This window comes from Mustela nivalis, assembly GCF_964662115.1.
Source record: "Mustela nivalis genome assembly, chromosome: 2".
Classification (NCBI taxonomy): domain Eukaryota; kingdom Metazoa; phylum Chordata; class Mammalia; order Carnivora; family Mustelidae; genus Mustela; species Mustela nivalis.
In genome coordinates this window covers 112,893,167-112,916,162 of record NC_139021.1, presented here as the reverse complement: position 1 = coordinate 112,916,162, position 22,996 = coordinate 112,893,167, and the positions used below count along the sequence as shown (strand labels likewise).

The window sequence follows — 22,996 nt, the reverse complement described above, 5'->3', positions numbered from 1 at the left end:
CATCATTATCGTACAAAATCCATAATTTCCATTAGGCTTCACTCTTGGTGTTGTGTGTTGTATGAGCTTGGAAAAATTTTAATGACATGTATCCACCATCATAGTAACATACCTAGTGGTTTCACTGCTCTAACAGTAGTCTGCAGTCTGCCTATTTGTCCCTTTCCTCCCAGCCCAGCTGCTGGCAACTGCTGATTTTTTTTTACTGTCTCCATACTTCTGACTTTTCTATACTGTCATATAGGTGAAATCATCCAGTATGTAGCATACAAAAACTCTGGTACTATCCAATATGGCAATATATGAAAAACCCACAGCATGCAAAATGGTATGGCCACTTGGAAGACAGTTGGTAGTTTCTTAAAAAACTAAACATACTCCATAAAATCAAGCAATTGGGTAGTTACCCACAAGAGTTGCAAACTTACATTCACACAAGAATGGATGTCAAGTCTTTAATGCCTGGCTCCTAAATGAGGAAAAAGGGGGGAAATGAAGGGAAAAAATGGGCTCTGGATCTTTATGTCCCCTGGAAGCCTTTTCCATCAGTGGGGATTTCAGCAGTGGTGGCCTGCTTCTGTGTGTGCAGGTGTGTAATCAGAAGCAGCAGCCAATGATCAGAACACAGATCTCTGATATTTGGAGGACAAGGTCCCATAAGCTGGTGTAGGCTGTGCTAGGCATATGTGCATGGCTTCCTGTTGCGAGGTAAGGGGGTGGGCACTGGGGTGGGTAGCTGCTACCATAGTGAGAGTTGAAATTGACTGAAATTAACTGTGATTTACTGTCTAAGCCTTTCCCTAGAAGCTGCAAGCTTTTGAATAGACTCCAGGATTCCAAAATAGTTACACTAGTCAGATTATGCCAGTACAATTCTTGTTTAGGTGGGGAGATGGATTCCTGGTGACTCCTACTTTGCCATCTTCCCTCAACTAATTTCTTATTACAAGTTTTTTTTTATATCTTTTGGAATACGTGTTTATGTATTCCTTTGACAAAAATAATTTTAAAATGCACTTTGGCAGCTCATAGGAGTTCACAGGAATTGAGGAAAGAAAAGACTTCTAAAAACTAAAGACTCTGTATTCTCACAGCTGTCTTTAATGAATTCAGATTATTATATATTGAAATTATTTGAAGTAAGGTATAGTGTGTCTTAGATTGTACTCTATTCCACATTTTGAGGGTATTACCTCTCTGCTCTTAAGTTTTTAGTCTACTTTCCAAGTTATCTGTAGTTAAATTTTCCCATTTCCCTTTGGAAAGTGCTGTTTTCTTGCTTTTTTCCACTTTTCCATTGTATCAAATTTATAAGGCAGTGAGCCAATTGTGGGCATGAAATCCTTGGGAGGAGAGAGGAGGAAGTGGGAGGGGCAGCCATGGTGAATGTTTTCCTAAGTAATATTCAAGTTCTTTGAGAGAACTTACCCTCCCCCCTTTTTAAAAATGCTGTGATATTTTCTCTTAAATAGATTGTTTATTCTCCTGCCAGTCTCACTGTTGCGCAAAGTGCTAGATAAGAAATTGTATAAGAAATTGTATAGTTCACATTATTAAAGGGAATACAAAAAGTATTTTACCAACCCTTAGTCAAAAAAAAAAAAAAAAAAAAACCCCAAAAAACAAAAAAAAAAACAAACAAAAGCCAAAAAAACAGAACAGCTATAGGATAATAAATAAAAGAACAGAGTCAGAGTTCTGGGTTGCACATGACAGAAAGTAGCTCTAATTAAGCAGAAAAGAATTGTTTGAAAAATATTAGATAGCTCATAGGTAGAGAATCAGGCTTAGGAATTTTGCAGAAGCAAAAGACCATGCCTTGCTTTGAGGGAAGCAAGGCATGGTTAAGAGGTTACAATAAGGCAGTCTCTGCTTAGGACATGGCTGCTTGAAAACTTGCTATCCCGGGTACTGCTGCCTTGACTGCATGTTGTTGACTGTGCTTATAAGCTTTCAGCACTTCTGGAGCTTTCTTTCAGTGATCTGACTCCTTTGCCCCTTGCTATCACCACCTAGGATTCAGTGTCCAGAGTAGGAGGACCTAATTGGTGTTAGACTTGCACCCATGATGAGGAAGATAAGGAAGGGAATATTTGCTTCTCACTTTTTGAAATTCTCTCCAAATTAGAATGGTTGTGGATGCTGAACAGCCTAAAGAGTACTAAAACCTCCTATAAATTTCTCTTACTTCACACGTCCTATCCTCAGACTCTCTTCCCAAAGATACCTACAATTAAAACTTTCAGGTATTCTTTAAGAAACTGTTTTCTTCTTACATCCACTTTTTAAGAGTAATAGTTGGGAACATAGTGCCTACTCTTCTGCATCTTGCTTTTTTTTTTTTTTTTTTCCATTTACCATACTTAGGAATTTTCCATACTGACATGGAGATGGAACTGATTTTGTTATTGGCTTTTATTCCATTTTATGATCATTCCATAATAAACAGTCCCCTCCAATCCATATTAGGTTATTTCTTGTTTGTCACTATTGAAAACAGCACTCTAATAAACATTTTCTCACACATACCTTGGTGTCCTTTAACAGGTATTTACTGAAGGTAGATCCTTAGCAGTGGAGCAGTGGAGTTTTTCTCTTCTCCACAGTGGAATTTATTCTCACCAACATGTATGACAGCATCTTTCCCCCTTCAGTCTTGGCAAACAATATTATCAAACTTAAACTTTTTGTAATTTGTTGGGTAATTTGAGTTTTATTGCATTTCTTTAATTGTGAGATTAAGCGACTTTGTGATCTTTATTGGTCATATTTTTTTCCTTTTGGTTTGTACATGTATACTGACCCTATCTTCAGCATATTTAAAAGTCTTTTTTCTTAATGATTTTTATGAACGCTTCAAAAATTAAGGAAGTTAGTGGTATTCTTTCTTAAGACAATTTTATAATGCCCTGCCTTGCTGGTCTTTTGAATTTTATGACTGCGAGATTCAGGTGAAGCTGTTACAGAGAGCTTGATGGATTATCTCTGTTTCAAATTATTGATTGCTAACTGTATGCTTTACTAATATGTCTAATCATGGAATGTCAAAGATTTTGTTAACAGTTGTTTGTTCAAGAATATTCTTTAAGAAATAACCTTGCTTAAATAGCAAATTGAAACAATTTTAATCCAGAAAAATGTCATGCATCCACCACTCTTGAGTTACTGAATCAGAGCAAACCTTCTCTTGGACAGAGACAATAGAAGTGAAAGGGAATTTAGTGGCTTCTAAGCCTAGCCTTGCCTTTTCTCTCTCTCTCATTCTTTCTTTCTTTCTGGAGTTCTGCTTATCCTCTGGCTCTAGTGTCATACGACTCTCTAACCTGTGCAGTTCTACCTTATTTAATGTTCTTTTTGGATCCAGACATTTTCCTCATTTCAAGCCTTTTCTTTTGTCTTTACTATTTTTATGTTCCTTTATATATGCTCTTTTGTATTCATCTAGGATTATTTCCCTTTTTTCCACTAGGATTATTTCCCTTCCCCCACCCCCGGTTGTAACCTTTTAAGTCTGAACATTGTGAGTGAATTCCCTGCAACTGTATTGATTGGTTTTCTAAGATAATTTCTGTTCATTTGCCTTTTTTAAGCTAGTATCCCTTGTGATTGTTTATGCAGAATTTTAGTTTTTAAATTAGTCTCTCTGTAATCTTTCCTTTTGGATTTTGAGTTATGAATTCATACCCTGTTATTTAAATGAAGCTTTTGAAATCCATTTTACTGATCTGTATCATATCTAACTATGCCAGTATTTCCTTCCTTGTCTGATGTGAACTCTAAAATTATATGAACACTTTCTCCCTGTTTCCTGGCATTTCCACTGAAACTTGTTCCTCATTCTAGGTTAGAAATACGTCCAGAATTTTAGTTTTCTTCTTTATTGTATTAATCTACTAATAAAATTAATCAAACATACCAGGTATTTGTTAGAAAACTGCGTATGGTTGAAAATACTTTTTCATGGGTGCCTGGGTGGCTCAGTGGTTTAGGCCTCTGCCTTCAGCTCAGATCATGATCTCAGGGTTTTGTGATCGAGTCCCGCATTGGGCTTTCTGGTCAGCGGGGAGCCTGCTTCCTCCTCTCTCTCTCTCTGTCTGCCTCTCTGCCTATTTGTGATCTCTGTCTGTCAAATAAATAAATAAAACATTAAAAAGAAAATAATACTTTGTCAATAGGTATTTTGACAGTTGTAAAGTCCCAGTAATTACTGTAACTTTCCTCTTTTAATTTTATGCTCTATTCCAAGAATGTACCCATTTCCACTACCTTCCTAAGCATATGTATTGTGGTCTGTTGTGTTTTTTCAAAGATCTCTGTGTTTTAGACCTGTGCTGTCCAATATGTTAGCTATTAGCCACATGTAGCTATTTATGTTTAAATTAGTTAAGGTAAATTTACTCATTAATGTTCATTTGCATTAGTTTTCAATAGCTACATGCGGTTAGTGGCTTCTGTGCTGTGGACAGCATAGATATAGAACATTTTCATCACTGAGGAAAGTTCTATAGGGCAGTGCTTTTTTTTTTTTTTAAAGAATTATTTATTTATTGAAAGACACAGCAAGAGAGGGAACACAAGCAGGGGGAGTGGGAGAGAGAGAAGCAGGCTTCCTGCTGAGCAGGGAGTCTGATGCAGGGCTCTCAGTTCCAGGACCCTGGGATCATGACCTGAGCCCAAGGCAGATGCTTAATGACTGAGCCACCCAGGCACCCTGGACAGTGCTTTTCTGAATGTCATTTTGCTTTTCATTCTAAAAAGTTCTCATTCCTGAAGGTGATATACTTGTTGTATTTCTATCTCTGGTATTAAGCAAAATACATTTGAGATATTTTGACGTGGGTTGCATTTTACATGTTGGTAGTTGTAATCAGATTACTTTCATAATCAACTTTATTGAGGTGTAATTTATTTGCAGTAAAGTATATTCACTTTAAGTGTACAGTTCAGGGAGTTTTGACATGTATATACATCCATGTAAACATCGCCACAGTCACGATTTAGAACATTTTTAGTGCCATAAAAGTTTTCTTCATGTCTCCCTTTAGTCAGTCCCCCAGCCTTGATTCTGGGCAGTTTCTAATTCTTCACTGTAGTTAAGTTTTGACTGTGTTAATATTTTATATAAATGCAGTTATAGAGTATGTACTTTTTTTGGTTGGTTTTCTTAGTCTTTGCATAATTACCTTGGTTGTTCCTTATTTCAGTAATGACTTTTTTCTTTTTATAGCTGAATAGTATTCCACCGTATGGTTACAATATAATTTATTTATCCACTCACCTGTGATGGGCATTTGGGTTATTGTAAATTTAGGTCTATTATGAACAAAGCTGCTGTGAGCATTCATGGCCAAGACTTTTGTGGACATATATTTTTTTGTCTTTTGGTTAAATGTCCATGAAAAGAATTTCTGGGTCATATGATATAATTACTGAAAGAAAAAAAGGTATATATATTTAGGTTAATGGAACAGAAGAGAGATTACAGGAAAACTCAGACATAGGTTGTTAGAAAAGATGATAGAGAATTCACTGGGGACAGGATACTCATATTAACAAATGGTGTTGGAACAACTGAATATCAGTATGAAGACAATTACTTCTGATAATACAAAAAAATCTCATATTACATACAAATGGATATTGTAGATAGAAGTATAAAAGTAACATGTAAAACTATAAAACAAATAGATAAAAACAGAGAAGAAAATCTTTGTGACCTTTGGTTTAGTCAGAGATTTCTTTCTTTTTTTTTTTTTTTTAAGATTTTATTTATTTATCAGAGAGAGAGAGGGGAGAGACCGAGCACAGGCAGACAGAATGGCAGGCAGAGGCAGAGGAAGAAGCAGGCTCCCCGCCGAGCAAGGAGCCTGATGTGGGACTCGATCCCAGGAGCTGGAATCATGACCTGAGCCGAAGGTAGCTGCTTAACCAACTGAGCCACCCAGGCGTCCCGAGTCAGAGATTTCTTAGTACATAAGAAGTTAACCGGGTAAGAAAAAATTCACAAGCTGGACTTGATCAGCATTAAAAACTTCTGTTGTTTGAAAGACACCATTAGTAAAATTAAAAAACAAAAACAAAAACAGCAAATTTGGAAGAAGTACTCACAATGCATATATCCAAAGGACTTAAACTCAATGCAATATAAAGATGATTTTTAAAAATTCATAAGAGGACAACCCCATAAAGAAAAGACAAAAAAAAAAATTTTGAACATAAACTTTACAAAAGAAAATACTTAAATGATAAGTAAATATATTAAAATATATTCAAAATAAATCATTGGAGAAATGGAAATTAAAAGATAACGAGGACCTGTTTCAAATTTTACTGGGATAGCTAAAACTTCAAGGGGTAATAATGCGTTGGCAAGGATATATAGCAATTTGAACTCTAATCCATGTTGGTAAAAGTGCAAAATGTTACAACTTCTTTGGAGAAGTGCTTGGCAGCTTTTAGTTCATAGTAATAGCTTTCTGAATTTTTTCACTGATAGCTCACTTCCTCTGCTGTTTCTTTTTCCTCTAGTTCTATCCCTCTTTTGAGAGAATAGATTTTCTTTCCTACTGGGGATCCTAGTCTTTGATCAGACTTTAATATAAAACTCTGAGTTTTGCTTTTGTGTTTAACTTGAAGTAATAGAGGAGAAGGCAGTACTGTGCAGGCAAGTGTTAAGATTGCATTTTTAACAGGATACTTTACTTGTATTGGATGTATAACTGATCTTAAGTTTGACAACCTAAAAATGAGTAGGATAAAAGAGTGTTTGGGGCTTGCCTGTGTTAATGGGATTAAGGCAGAGATGACTTACATATTAAAAAGAAAAACAACAACCCAATTTCATGTTTTAGTAGTAGCAATGGCAGCTGCAGGTATATTAGAGTTCTAAGAGCAAATTTTAATTTTTAAAAAAGATTTTATTTATTTATTTATTTATTTGAGAGAGAGAGAGAGAGAGATATCACAAGCAGGCAGAGCAGCAGTCAGAGAGAGGGGGAAGCAGGGTCCCCGCTGAGCAGAGAGCCCGATGCAGGGCTCGATCCCAGGACCCTGAGATCATGACCTGGCCTGAAGGCAGAGGCTTAGCTTAACCTGCGGAGCCACCCAGGCACCGTATGAGCAAATTTTAGTTTAACATGAATGCAGCAGAACTAGATAGGGTGCCAAATAATGAGTTAGCTACAGAAAAATGTAGCAAATAAGTAGTTATTTTTTTTTCTTTTCAGATATGAATTTTTCTTTTTTACCTATTTTTGGAGTAGTAGTCTTTTCTGAATGGGATATCTTTAAAAAGGATTTGCTTCTGGGTTTCTCCCAGACTTCTAGGAGCATTTGTTATTATGATTGTGGTTGTCAGTGCTACCCTGTAAATACAGTAGTAGTTGTCACAGAGGAGGTACTCAATAAATATTTGTAAGATGAATTTTTATCAATTCTCCAAGCATGTAAAAGTGATTAAATGCTCTAATAATATAAACTTTAGTAGCAGTATATATTGACAAGCAGATATATCAGTTCACTTTCAAGAAAGAGAATGACTCAGGCTTTCCAATAAAGCTTGAATTTAATTGTCTAGAATAGATTTAGTCTACATGAAGCCCTTCCGGTGGGTGGATTGATCAGTTAGCTGTTGAAACATGGAAAAAGCATGGCCAGGCTTTAGGCAATGAACCTCAGATATTTTTGGCAAGACAATTCCTGTTTTAAAAATGGAGACATCAAAACGTCTTTGTTAGAAGTTGCTTTAACTAGCTTCTTTTCTTTGATTCCACATTTATTCAGCAGCACTATACTTTCAATTTTTGGTGGGTCTCCTTATGGAAATATATTGAACTTGTCATAAAGATGTGGGTAATTCCTGTTCAGTTGGACTTTTTAAGGAAATTAATATATTTCTGTTATGGTCTTTATGATATTTATGTATCAGTCATATGACATGAGTTTGAATTTGTTTCTGAACGAAAGTACCATTCACTATACTGATAGGATTACATCTTACACAGAAGGTAGAGGATCAGACCCTGGACTGTCATAGTAACTTCACCAGAGTAGTAACAGAATTTCTGAGGCCTATAAAGAAAGTTTATCTTGTAACCCAGATTCCTCCCCCCTACCTTTATTGGAACAAGTTTATTAATTTGGTATAAGTGTGTAGAGCAGCTAGATTGAGTTTTGCATTTGTTTAATGTAATCTTGCATTCCTCACAATTGAACATTGTGTTTTATTTTGCCTGTAGAGTGCTCCAGTTTATATAGCAAGTATATGTAAACCTACATAGACTATATTTCATAAAAAAATACTATAAGATCAAATTTAAAATTGCTTTATAATTACTGACTTTCTTAATTGTATTTAGTCCATTTACATTTAGTATAATTATTGAAATGTTTTGTTTACCATTTTTCTGTTTGTGTTTAGTTGTTCAATACTCCTTTGTTCATTCATTCTTATTCTCTTTCATTCCTCTTTTCCTCTACTCTTTGGGATTAATGGAATAATTTTAGGTATTCCATTTTAATTCTGTTGACTTTCTAGCTATATATATATATATACACATATACATACATACACACACACATTTTAGAGGTTGTGCAATAAGGATTAGAAAACACACTTTTTAGTTTATTCTAGTCCTCTTAGAGTTGATATTGTGAGCATTAAATGTAAGAACCTTATAAAAGAAGAACTTATGTCTACCTATGTATTACATCCCAGAATACAGTGTTACTTTATTTGCTTTATACACTTGTATTTCAGAGAAAGGGAAGGAAAAAATGTTCTTTTACCTTTATTCCCATTATTCCCTTCAGCCTGAGGCGCAGGTCTGATGGCAACAAATTTTCTCTAGTTTTTTTTATCTTTTTTTTTAAGATTTATTTATTTATTTGAGAGAGAGCATGGGGGGAGAGGCAAAGGGAGAAGTAGAGAGAATCTTCAGACAGACTCTGCATTGAGTGCAGAACCCGAAGTGGGGCTTTATCTGAGGACCCTGAGATCATGACCTGAGCTGAAACCAAAAGTTGGATGCTTAACCCATTGAGCCACTCAAGTCCCATTGTCTTTCACCGGTCCTTCTGAGACTCCAGTAATACAGGTGATAAACTACTTTGTATTGTTACACAGGTCACTGACGAGCTGTTCATTTTTTCAATTTCTTATTTCTGTTTTTCAGATTTGATAATTACTACTAATTTGTTGTCAGATTCATATTTTTGTGTTCCAGCTAATATTTATGCATATCAAGCTGCCTCTACACATATTTATTATCTAAAGCATTTACCTACTTTATCTGCAAGTGCAAATTCAGTGAGTTAGGAATTCAGAATAGGCATGGTGGAATGGTTTGTTTTAGCTCCAAAATATCTGGAGTCTGGGACTCCCTGACTAGAAATGAGTTGGCAAATTGTGGCCAAATCATCTACAGGTGTTTTCACTCTCATGTCTGGTAAATGCTGGCTGTTATCTGGATCTTCAGCCTGGCTATTGGCCAGCACCCCTCTACTTGGCCTTTCCAAGTGGTCTCTCCATGTGGGTTAGTTCATGCTTCATCATATTGTGTTAACTTCGTGCCAAGAGTGAAAATCCAGATTCCAAGGTGGAAGTGCTTGACATTTTTATTATCTAGTCTTAGGAATCACATAATACCACTTCTGCTATATTCTCTTGATTCAGGTTGTTACAAAGGTGTGCCCAAGTTTTAGGGGGAGGAACAGTAGACTTTACCAGTTGATGGAAGAAGTGTTAAAGTTAGGTTGAAAGGAGAGCTATGTGAGATGGATGATGCAGTCCTTCTTGAAAAATGCAGTCTGCCACAGCTTTCTTCTGCAGTCTCCATTCTTCTTTTAAAGTGAAATCTTTTTTTTAATTTTTTTTTATTTTTTTATTTTTCAGAGAGAGAGAGGGAGAGAGCGAGCACAGGCATCCAGTCTTCTTTTAAGAGTAGACTTTTCTTTCCAGATACTGGACTTTTGAGGCCTAGAATTTCTGTCTTTTATAGTTTCTGTTTCTTTGTTGAGAGTTTTCATTCTTTCACTTATTGTAGTTATCTTCCTTTGTATTCATGTATATATTTATAATAGCTGTTTGAAGTCCATATCTGCTAATTCCAACACCTGGTTCATCTTGGAATTAGTTTCTATTGACTGCTTTTTTCTCTTGGTCATGGGTCTTATTTTTCTGCTTTGCATGTCTAATAAATTGTAATTGTTTAATGTCGTGATTGATATGTTGTATGTTGTGAAAGGTAATGTTTTAGGGAAATGTGGATTGTTACTTTCTTTAAGGGTATTGAGTTTCATTTTGGCAGGCGTTTCTTCTGGTATGGTTAGGCTTGGTTTTCTTTGTTAAGGCAGGCTTCTTTCCGGTTTGTCCTTTGTCTTAGGGCATGGTCCTCAATTCTAAGGTGTGGCCTTTCTGGGGGTTCAGCTGAATACCTCGTATGCTTCAATGAAGTCTCTCCATTCTGGCTGGGCCAGAACTCCTCCTCCTGGATGTGCTATCTCTGATGTCATCTCCATTATGCTTTCAGATCCTGCACATACGCAGCCCAACTCTTGGCCAAGGACCAAAGATGAATTTCCACACAGATTTCTGAGGTTCTCCTACTCAATCCCTTTTCTCTTCCTTTTTGTTCTACAAACTTCAGCTGTCTTAGCACCCCCAAACTCAATCTCTGCCTTTACCTCAGTGAGACCTTTGTTGCATTTGTTCTGTTTCCCCCCTGTGTCAGAAGAGAGCCTTCACACTGAAAGTGAGGTAGTCATGGGAGTTACCTCATCTTCCTTTTTTCTGAAGGACTGTAAGCCTGTGCTGCCTTTTGTTTAGTGCCCAAAATGGTTTGCCCAGTTTTAGATTTGCTTCTAGTCAGAGGATAACTCCTGTACCAGATACTCTATAATGGTTGAAAGTATATACATGCTACTGTAAGAAAACTTGCAGTAGATGACCCCTTTGTATTGAAAACCAATATAAAACGATTTTAAGAACAAACTTATTTAAGGCCTGAAATTTTTACAATAACCTTACTACTGTAAAATAATTTATAATGTTCAAATTTTGCTTTTTATTGAATTTTACCCATAAATTTGTATTGATTTTTTTCCAGAAATAGCAAATGCAGTGAAAATTTTAATATCATTCTCTCTTCCTGACTGATATTAGACATTGCTAATCATTAATGATATTCTTCCCCAGTCTCCAACCTGGATGTTGTTTTAATAGCCTTAATATTGCACACTGGTAAGCAAGCCACCAGCAGCTTGATGCTTATTTACCATTTTAGTGTTTATTTCCATTTTACTAGCCCAATCAGTATTATTTTGTGGGATATATAGTTTTTATGAAAGATTTCCCTAGTAAATTATTTACTTCTCTAGAACTGAAGAACTGAAGTGATTTTTTAAAAAAAGTCATGTTAAAAGGAATCATTAAGGCTATTAAGTTCTCAGTACTTCCTGAGTGAAATGTAAGAAAATATAAGCTTGTGAAGCAGACATTCTTAGCACTTGTGTCTCTGATAAATAATACTTGAAATTTAAAAGAGAATAAAAAGCTGGTTTTGAATATAAGTTATAGACACCAGCTAAAATAACACAGGAAGTGTCTTGATGAAATTAAAGGTTGAGCTTTCTATGGCTGTGCCTCTAGGAGGGATTTAAAGGTCAGTGACCAGCATTTTGATAAATTGTGTTTTGTTAATCATTGTTTTTCACTGAGATCAGATTTGCAATTTTGTGGTAGTGTATGCTAATAATTTTTTAAAAATATTTTAATTATTTTTATTGGACAGAGAGAGAGAGAGAGACCTCAAGTAGGCAGAGAGGCAGGCAGAGAGAGGGGGAAGCAGGCTTCCCACTGAGCAGAGAGCCTGATGCCCAGGACCCTGAGATAATGACCTGGGCTGAAGGCAGAGGCTTATTAACCCACTGAGCCACCCAGGTGCCCCTGCTAATAATTTTTTTTATAAATGTCCTCGAGACAGGCTTCGTATGAATGAAGATACCACTTAAAAAAGCCTCATGAGTCTTTCTTTTTTTTCAAGATTTTATTTATTTATTTGACAGACAGAGATCACAAGTAGGCAGAGAGGCAGGCAGAGAGAGAGAGAGAGAGAGGAGGAAGCAAGGTTCCCACAGAGCAGAGAGCCCTATGTGGGGCTCAGTCCCAGAATTCTGGGATCATGACCCGAGCTGAAGGCAAAGGCTTTAACCCACTGAGCCACCCAGGCACCCAATCATGAATCTTTATAAACAGGAATTGCATGAATCTCATTAAAACCATATCTGGGGGCACATGGGTGGCTCAGTTAAGCATCTGCCTTTGACTTCTGGGATTGAGCCCTGCATTGGACTTCCTGCTCAGAGGAGAGCCCTCCTTTTCCCTCTCCTCCTCCTCTGCTTGTGCTGTCAAATAAATAAATAAAAATTTAAAATATCCCAAAAAACCCAAACTGTTTCTCAAGGAGGATGGTTGTCATGTTAAAAAAAAACCCAGGTTTCCATTTTTTTCTAATTCAAAAATAGTATATAAAAATATTTATTTTATGTAAACTAAAATATACTGTTCAAAAACAGTTGGATTTCTAAGCTCATCAGACTGACTTTCTGGAGGTAAAATAATTAATATATAACTTCGTCGATTTATACTCTTTTGGAAAATACAGTAGGATACTTTTTTTTTCCATTGGAAAGTAGTATATGCTTATGTTTTAACAGTTGCGGAAGTGTTGAAAGTGAATAGTGAAAACCTCCATCTCTCCCTGAAAACTTGTGATAACTGCTATGACTGTTTTGGTATTTCAGCCCCACTTAAGTGTGTGCAGGGCAGCCACATGTGAATCATGTTCCTTGCATTTGGGCTATAAGATGAGTGTTTGCTTATTTATACAATATTGGTTTATATATTTGGATTCAAAACTTAACAGTCCCAGACCCAAAATGTACTAAAAGTGAATTGTTAGTCCCCCACAATACCTTTTTCACTGCTCACATTTAAATTTTAGCTTTCTTGGAGAAAATTGTATTTTGCAGATCATTCTTGCTTACTCATTTTCTCTCAAAAACAAAAACAAACAAACAAAAAACTCTTGGAGGAAAAGATACGGCAGATAGCAATGAGTTATGTTTTCTGAATTTTATAGTCACTGTCCTTCAAATAATTTGTTTTTGTTTGGGTTATCCCAGTTATCCTTAGCATTTATATAAATTTCTAAATTTCTGACCATATTAAAATGCAAACTGAGAAAAAGCTGTAGAAGTATAAAGCTTCTGGAAGAAAGCATAGAGAATATCTTTGTGAACTCTAGGGGTAGGGAAAGAGTTCTCAGAAAGGATACAAAGTTGTAAACAAAAGAAATATTTGATATATTGGATTTTTATCAGAATTTTATTTTCCTTTTTTAAGATTCTATGTATTTATTGTTTGAGAGACAGACTGAAAGAAAAGTGGAATGGGGGTACAGAGAGAGAAGCAGACTTCTTGTGGAGCAGGGAGCCCAACATGGGACTTGCTCCCAGGACCTGGAAATCATGTCCTGAGATGAAGGCAGACACTTAGCCAACTGAGCCACCCAGGTGCCTTTTATCGGAATTTTAAATTGTTGATTATCAAAACACATTATTAAGGAAAGGAAAAGGCAAGTCCTAGATAAGGAGTAAATATTTATGTCAATACATATATGTGATAAAAGACTTTTACCCGGAATATATAAAACATCTATAAATCAATAATAAAAAGCCAGTTAATTCAATGGGGCGGGGTGGTGGTGGTGGCTGGGGAATGAGCCAATGAGTTGAACAGACATTTTCAAAGAAGAAAGTATAAAAATAGCTAATAAATAAATGGAAATATGCTTAATATCATTAGTCATCAGGAAAAGGAAGTTGAAAAACCACAGTAAGGTACCACTTTGTACCTGTTGGGAAAGCTGTGATTAAAACTGACAGCACCAAATGTTGATGGGACTGTGGAGCAAATGGAACTCTTAAAATGCAGATAAGTTTGTAAAATTGTATAACTGGTTTTGGAAAACTGTTTAGTACTTTCTTTTAAAGTTAAACATACACCTGCCCTATCTACCTTATGACCCAGCAACTCTACTTCTTAGTTATTACTTATTTACTCAAGGGAAATAAAAGTATGTGTCTCTAAAATTTTTGCACAAGAATATGTACTTATTCATAATAAACCCAAACTGTAAACATCCTAAATATCCATCAAAGGAGAATGTTTAAACAGATGATGGTGTAGTCATGCAGTGGAATCATTTTCCAAATAAAAGGAATCAACTATTGATGCATGTAACATGGATAAATCTGTACAACAGTAGATTAAATGAAAGAAGCCATTTACAAAAGACTGCATCTTATATGGTCATATTTATATGAAGTTCAGGAATAAGGACAAAACTGTGGTAATATTAGCTGCCTCGGAGCTTAGTGGTGTTTGACTGCAAATAGGCATAAGGAATTTTCTGGAATGGTGGAATATTCTGTATTTTGATTGAGTTGGTTGTACACCTATGATCTCTTTCACTGTATGTAAATGTTATCTCACTTTGAACTGAAAATCCAAAAGTACAAATTGAGAAATGTTTAGGAATTGGGAAGATAAAGACGTACGAGAGACAAGAGTAGAAGGGTGTGTAGCACCACTTTTTTCTGTAGTATAATCATATTTTTGAGTAGAAGTCATCTTAGCAGAATCACTGCTTCCTTGGTTAGTTGAAGAAGTAGGCTAAACTGAAGAATCCTAAAAAGTGACCCATACCTTAAATATTTAAAGAAAAGTACGCCTGAAACATTAGGATGAAATTGTTCTCTGTGGTTTATTAACAACCACCACCAGAACCACAAAGTAGTAATTTTCCTTTGTTTCCCTTTGCCCCTTGGCAAGAGTTCTTAGTCTTTTTTTATGCCGTGTACCTTTTTGGCAGTCTGGTGGAGCTTATGGACCCCTTCTTAGCCCTTCTTAGAGTGATTTTAAATTAGGATTACAAATATACCTGTTACATTAATATTAGTCATTTGTTCTTGTTTTTGTTTTGCAGAAGAAAAAAGGTTAGAGATAATTGCAACCAGAGACTAGAACAACAGTAGAGAAAATCAATGATCCTCTTTACTTTTCCCTTCATTAATAGAATACCACTTGTTTGCTGTGTACATGTTTTCCCAGAATGCCGATAGTAATTCTAGCTTCCCTTGTGGCTAGATTTGATAATGTGATAACTTACGATCTTTTGTTCTTAAGTAGAAATGATGAGTTCTTAAAGGAGGGGCCTATCCTTCTTTCCCTTCTCCAGTCTGCTTATACAAATATGATGGTGCACCATCGTAGACCTTGCACTGCCCATCGTGTTGGCTGAGCATATGATGGAAGGGTCCTGGGTCCAGTCCTGTATGAAACAAATCTACCCAACCAGTTGTACACTACTAATCCTGGAATTTATGTGGGAGAGTAGTGTATTCAGTGTAATTAGTAGCATATTTGTTTATGAGCCCCTCCTCCCTCCACCTTCTTCTATTTCTCACAGCTAAACCTTATTCTCACTGGTACAGTTACTCTAGTATTACTTTTGATGGCAGGGATAATAATTCATAAATAATTTTATCCCAGGGAAATAAGCACAATTTCAGGTACTTAATTCATGTTTTCTCAATACATTTAAATAAAAGATAATCTTGATAGGAGTGGGTATCAAGGAATGAAAACATGAAAGCATACCATTAAAAAAAAATAGTAGGGACCCAGAACCCTTAATGAAATATGGTCATGCAAGGAAAGAGCCTAGTCTGGAAACTGCTGAGTGGTTTATGGAATGAGGGCCTGACTCTGCAGAAATTAAGAGGAACCCATCTTGTCATACTAAGTCCATTAGAGAAGGTTTTGATGGTATAGGAGAAAGTCATTGTTATGTTTGTTTTGATTATAATAGTTCAGAAAATACTAAGAAACCAAATATGTGCTAGAATACTATAGTTAACACATTATATAAAATTTATAGTCTAATAACTTAATTCTTAAGTGTTGATAATAAGTAGTATTTTACCATTTGCAACTGTTTTAGTATGACATATGAATACAAATATATCATTTCAATTAGTGACAAAGTTATGAGTAATGATTGTGTGGCATGATATTTCACATCCAAATGTATGAACTCTCTTTCCTCTCTACCCAACCACACACATTTTCAGCCCTCTTTGTGTTTTTTGTTTTGTTTTGTTTTTTTTATTAATGATTTTTATTTTATTTATTTGACAGAGAGAAATCACAAGTAGATGGAGAGGCAGGCAGAGAGAGAGAGAGAGGGAAGCAGTCTCCCTGCTGAGCAGAGAGCCCGATGCGGGACTCGATCCCAGGACCCTGAGATCATGACCTGAGCTGAAGGCAGCAGCTTAACCCACTGAGCCACCCAGGCGCCCCTTCAGCCCTCTTTGTAGTAGCTAAATTTGTAATTTTGGTTATATCAATTTTGGGTTTTATGTGATTATGACTAGATAAATGCAGTTTACAATTAAGTACTATAACTGTTTTTTTCTGAGCATTTTATTTTCCCTGGAGGTAAAATTCTCTCTGTCTCTCTCTCTCTCTCTGTCTCTCTCAACTTCTTTAGTCTCTATGTTTTTAACTTCAGTTTATCTCTAAACTATATAAATCTCCTAACATGTTCAAGCCCATTGGGCATTAAATCTGATCTACCGTGAATTGGGTCAGTTGTTCCCTTGGTTTGCCTTATAGCTGTCTACTTCAGATGTTTCTTCACCATCATTCTGAGAATTCCCTTTTCCCCTTCTCATGAGTTGGATTCTTCAGTTCCTGGAATTGTCCTCTTTCTTGGTTTCCCACCTTGTTTTGGTAGAACACATCTTCTAGTAACTTCCTGAGACAGAAAATGTGGACAGCAAAATTATTTGAGATTTCTCTTGTTTAAAAAATGCCTTTACTATATATTCACACTTGATTTAATGTCTCTTTTGGTATGGTAATCTAGGCTGGAAATAGTCAGAAGGTTTTTCCCTGGAAGTTGTTTTCTAGCTGCTAGTGTTGCCATTAAAAAGGGTGGTGTAATTCTGATTCCAGATACTTTCTATGAAACCTCTTTCCTCTTGGGCAGCTTATAGGATCCTATGTTCATCTTTTCAGTATTCAGAAATTTCACTGAGCTATATATGCTGTATTTGGGTCTATTTTCATCACTTTTGCTGAATACTCATTGTATCCTTTGACTTAGGAAACTCCTGTCCTTCAGTTTGGGGTATTATTCTTGAATTATTATCTTGGATTTCTTCTCCTTGTGTTTTCTGTTCTTTTCTCTAGAACTCATAAGTTGAAACTCCTCGACTTTAAATCTTCTCATTTGTTTTCCATTTTTTTTAATTCTGTTTATCCTGCTGTTTCCTCAGCTTATACTTTTCTAAACTCTCTCGCCTATTGTCTACCTCCTAACGGTAAACAAATGTATATACATGAAGTACATACATGTGGTAAAAACACATGGCAAGTGCTTTTATCGGCTGTAATTGTTGCTCTTGTTTAGGTTTGTTTGTTTTTTGCTCTTGTTTAGTTTTGTAATTGTTTGGAAGGAGAGGTCTTTGGTGTTGATTCTTTGGCTTATTAGCTGTATGACTTTGGGCGAGTTTTATAATTTTTTGACTCCTATTTTCCTTGTTTGTAAAATGTGAGTAAGTTCTATCTCAGATGTTTGTGAGCATCAACTGAGAATATATATATGAAAATACTTAATGAACTTTGTATGGAGTTAATAGTTACTACTTGCATCTTTCAGATATGGAAAGTTTCTTTGAAAGAAAATGATGGCTGAATTTTCATGTTATTTTTAAGATTACTTGATTACACATGTCTATTTTTCTCACATCTAAATGAGCTAGATGAACTTAAGCTAAGTGCTAATGCTGCCTTTTAAATAACTTACTTAATACTCAACCTCATAATGTTAGGCTGAAGAGAGATGAAAATATTTATTCTGTGAAAAGCTCTGGCTTTACTTCAGATTGTATAAATCTGTGTAATGTAATAATTATTTAAGAATGACATGATTATTAATTTAAACCCATGAAGGGAATATTTATCGGAATTTGTTTGTTTATTTTTCTTAAATGGTACTTGAGATTAGGAAAAATGGAATCTTTTAGGTTTTATCAATAGTATAAATGTAATTTCAAATGTTAGCTCATTTTTGTTAATGGTGGCTTTTTGTTTGTTTTGTTTTAAGGTTTTTGGATTCAAAGCATAAAAACCATTACAAGATATACAATCTGTAAGTATGTTTTTTATTTGTATGCTTGCAAATATCTTCTAAAATAACTATTAAGTGAAAGTTATTTCCTTGTTAGAATCAGGTAGAGTTAATGATATATTTTAACAGAATTGTGTTCCTAAAACAATTAGTCCAAGCATTGTTAGGTCATTCAGAAAGCATAGTGATGAGGTCAAAACAATGTTGGCACACATTCACTTTACTTGATACGGTTTAAATGACTTGGCATCTAGCCCATCTTTGAGCCAGTAGCCTTGTGGTGACTTGAAGTGTAATTCACAGCAGAGCTTTTCTGTTAAAGCTTTAATAACCTCTTCCATGGAGGTGTGCTTCAGAGTGGGTGTGGTTCTGTTTATTCTGGTCTTTAGGTCATTCAATTGAAACAGCTTTTAGGGTATTCTCCAACTGTATATAACATAAATAAGTTACCTAATATTGTTGAGTTGGGTGGTTTCTGTTGTTTGGGGCAGGGATGTAAGGCTTGCCCGCTTGGTACAGCTGGTTTATCTTATCTTTAACCTTTTGTTTTTCTTTTTGACTTTGTCAGTAGGGATGTGAAAAGGAAAAAAGAACAAAAGAAAAATGGGAAGAAAGTATTTTGTCATTTTTGCCCTTGAAGACTATTATTCCTTTCCAAAATACTGACCCATTTTCTACCTTTTAAAAAATGTTATATGAAATGTGTTATTTTTCTCCTTGGTTTTTATTTTTCCTCTGTGATGTCTGTAAATTATGCAACAGAAAAAATTTTAATCTGTAGTTACATTTCCTGATTGTCACAGTTTCTGTAAAATTTATTTCTCAAATGTAAGAGCAAGATTCTTTTCTGCCTTTGGTGGGCATTTAAATCATCACCAGAAAGGATGAGAGATTCTGTGTGCTTTGTTGGCTTATAGGATGTTGCTTTTCTATCTTTAATTTAGTGATCTATCTTGAATTGAGCAATAAGACCTCAGAAGACTTACGAGTAAAGTAGACACCATTATTGTTTCTTCTAGTGAGTTTTCATTAATTTCCTCAGATTCACAAAGAAGCAAACATTTATGCTGATTTTGCCACATATTAGACCTTGTAAAACTTGCTGATGGTACAGAGGTGAATAAGATACCATTTCAGTCTTTCGTAGTTTTTTATAGTCTGAAGTAATAAGTAGACATAGTATTGCAGAAGAGGTAACTTGTATACAACAGAGCTGTGTGGAGAACAGTGGAAATAGGACTTGTACCCTCTAGGCAAGTTTTCATAAAGAAGGGCATTTTTGAGCTGGGGTGAAGGAATCCGCTGAGACTCTCCTGGAGACCTCCAGGTGGGGCGTATGGCATTACGGGCAGAGGTTGGCATGGAAGAAGGTGTTTGGCATGGTGGGGTTTAGAGTATGGCAGATAATCCATTATGGTCAGATTCGGGGGTAGGGTATGGAGGGTGTGGGGTGACAGGTAACAAGGTGAAAGAAAGGTGCTGCAGAGACTTGGCGTGTAGGTGGGCCCCAGCTTACACATGATCTGTGCATAGATCATCCTCTTGTCCTGATTAACCTCCTGTAACAACAAGCCTTGTTGCAGATGCCAGAATGCTTCAGTGGAGGAAAATAAAAACCACAAAGCTTTATACTTTTGAATAACTAGATTCAGAAGCTGAGTTTAAAAAAAAAAAAAAAACGAAAAGAAAAGAAAGCACAGAACAAGAAGTGTCAAGCTGCAGTCTATTAAGTGAGTCAGTTCAGGTTTAGACTCTTAAGATTAGGCATTTAGAGTCCCAGAAGGAAGGTAGAAAGATACCAAAGACAGATTCTGCCTTTTTCAAAATTTTATTCGAGTTTAACATTATATGCAAAGAAAAGGAAGGAAATTCTTTTCATTCCTGTATTCAGTGGCTTCCTGCTTCCAGAATTTAGGACCTAGGCTTGCACTGTCAGTACTGTGGCTCACTTAACATTATTGTGGCTATAGGTGGCATGTGAGCTAGTCTGGGAACTTGGCTGCCCTTTTACTTTTGTGTTTCTAAACACAGGATCCCAGAGTTAATGAACCGTCTCTTTGTTAATTGAGTGTAGCTTTTGGTATATATATTTCAACTCCCCTTCCCCAGTTCATTTGATGGAGTCATAGACTTTCAGAACTGGGAAGTATCTGAAAGAGATCATTTAGTCCAACCTTCTCATTTTACACATGGGGAATCTGAGGCCTAGAGAAGTTAAGTGAGTTGAACAAGGTCACATGGGTACATATGGTAGCAGACCACCCACCGTTGACGCCAATCTTCCTTTCTGGTTTTGTTGTCATTTGTTTTAACCTCCCCAAATTTTACTTCAGAAGTTTCTAGAACTACCAGGTTGTAGCATGTTTTGATTTCTGATGTCACTTTTTATTCTCACCTTCTCTCTACCCTTATTTGTATTTCTGGCTCTGGGTAAGTGAGTCTGGCAAGCAGCAGCTGTTTCTCTTTTCTTTCTTTTATTTTTGGGATGTTAATTCTATGTGATGTATATCTTTTCAGGTATATACACTGAAAGGTCCTAAAATATTGACACTAGACGTACATGTATTTAATGGTATATTAAACTTTTTATGGCAATTGTGATGTGCGGATGAAGAACAGTACTTAATATGGACTTTTTAATAATTGACTGAATCTGTTTATGTCTCTGTATTATGAAGCATTCAATAAATTATCTTAAGAAAGAACAAAATTAGCTTCATATCCTTAATCAAATTTGGGTATGATGATGCTTAGTGAATTTGTTTTGGGCAGGTGTGTGTATTTCATGTTTCTATGTTCCTCTGTATACCTGTAGGCTGGTGAGGGTAAGAGGAGAAGGGAGGATGATGGGGATAGAGGCATAATACACTTCTTGCCTTTGAGGACCTTAACTGTTCCCCTAGATACTTGTTTTTAAGAGGGTTACTCTATTTCATTGTGTATTCTGTTTGACACACAACTCTCCATCATTTGGTGATGAACCTCTACCTGTTGTTAATTTTTATCTGTTAAGGTTTCTTTTTAAGATAGTGATGTTGAAGAGAGTTAGAGACCTGTATACTTCCCTAATGCTTTGGGAAGTCTCACTTATCTGGAAGCTTTTCCTGTTAGTCTTACTCTTCCTTCACTTTCTGTCAACCCCTTCATTAGAAACTCTTGCAATGCTTCATCTCTCTTGTCTCATATAAGCCAATATAAGGTGAGGATTTTAAAAAAGATATCTTTTTTACACTGAATTTTAATTTTAAGGAAGTGTAAATGGTCAGATTTACCTACTACTTGTCTCAGTCAAATCCCATTTTTCATTTATGTATCTTCAGTTTTGGTTTGTTGAAGGACTTATCAACTAACATACCACACAAACGTTATAAGGAATTGGGAATGTGCACATGCACGTGTGTGTGCACGTATGCACGGTTATTGGAGAAGGTCTTAATTAAAGAAGAGAGTCATCATTCTTATTCTAGCAACCCCTCCTCCAGATCACTTCCATTACTACAGGCCCCGGTATATGTTCTCACATACTCTTCATCCACTTCATCGATACCTGTAGAGATTTTCATAACCTTTTCATGTTTTCATGGTCGCTTTTTGTTGGTTCTATCTTTTATGCCAAATACTGCTCTAGTAGGAAGGCTGATTTTGAGTAGAATTTGTTATTGCTTTTGTTTTTGAAGCTGTTCTCTCTTTTGTATTGTAAGTGGAAGAAGTATGGAGCTGTATTGGGAAAAGTTTTTATTTTTGTAACCAGAGGACCTGGGCTTGAGTCCTGGCTCTTCTAAATCTTAGCTTTCTCATATATAAGATGGAGATTATATTTTCTATTATTATATTGGTGTGACTATGAATTAAAAAAATGGAAACTCCTTTGTAAGGTTGTGTACATGTGGTAAACATGTAGAAGCTCATTAGTTCCATTTTTTCACCATTTCTGCCTCTTAACAGTAATATTTGAGAATCAGTTTATGATGGAGTCTTAAGCAGTACTTGTCAAACCAAATGTGTGAGCTCCTGAAAAAGCAGGAGAATTTTAGAAGACTAAAGCTGTGTGAAACTCAAAATGTTGATTTTTCTGTTATGCTGCCATGAGACCAGCATCTTAGAGCTTTGCTTCCTAGCCTGCTCCTTGTCCCTCACCTTTTAAGTCCTATCTTTACACGAGTCTTTATAAAATATTCTGCACTATTTACCAGACCTCTTCTTTAATCTGTACTAAAGATAGTGTAAAATGTGACTATTTTCTTGGTCAGTCTTCCTCTTACCTGTCATGTTTTGCATAGGAGTGAGTATGAAATTATTTAGCAAGGGTACATAAATATGCATATGGCATTACTAAATGATTTTTTTGAGCAAAACTCAATATATTATAAGTGAAAAGGGGGGAAAGCTTTATTTTAAGTAGTAGTATGAAAGTTGATTTATTTCAGGTCTGACCATTTAGAAAATAGTGGATTCTGATTTGTTTATAATTAGTTCAGCTTTCATGTGGATTAGGATTTAAAACCTTTTAAAGTAGAGGAACCATACAGATATCTTTAGGATTTCTTAAATGTGAAATACATGTCCACAATCACATATTGAAACTCTTAGGGCCAGTGTGTCTCTGCATTCAGAATTTTTCCCTTTGCAGAAAGATAACATGGAAGCATAAACTTACTAATATTACATAACACTCCTCTGGGGTCTAGGGCAAAATGGTCTTCCTACCATTTTCACTCTTTACTCTTAAGTGTATTAGT

General features: G+C 35.8%; 1 pseudogene across 1 annotated transcript in view; it reads left to right on the top strand.

Annotated features, from left to right (window-relative positions):
- The window catches only part of LOC309859837 (phosphatidylinositol 3,4,5-trisphosphate 3-phosphatase and dual-specificity protein phosphatase PTEN-like), a 119,492-nt pseudogene that overhangs the window by 61,512 nt on the left and 34,984 nt on the right, over nucleotides 1–22,996 (top strand). The window contains exon 4 of the transcript XR_014316668.1: nucleotides 18,234–18,278. The product of XR_014316668.1 is annotated as a phosphatidylinositol 3,4,5-trisphosphate 3-phosphatase and dual-specificity protein phosphatase PTEN-like (transcript). The remainder of the gene's footprint in view (nucleotides 1–18,233; nucleotides 18,279–22,996) is intronic.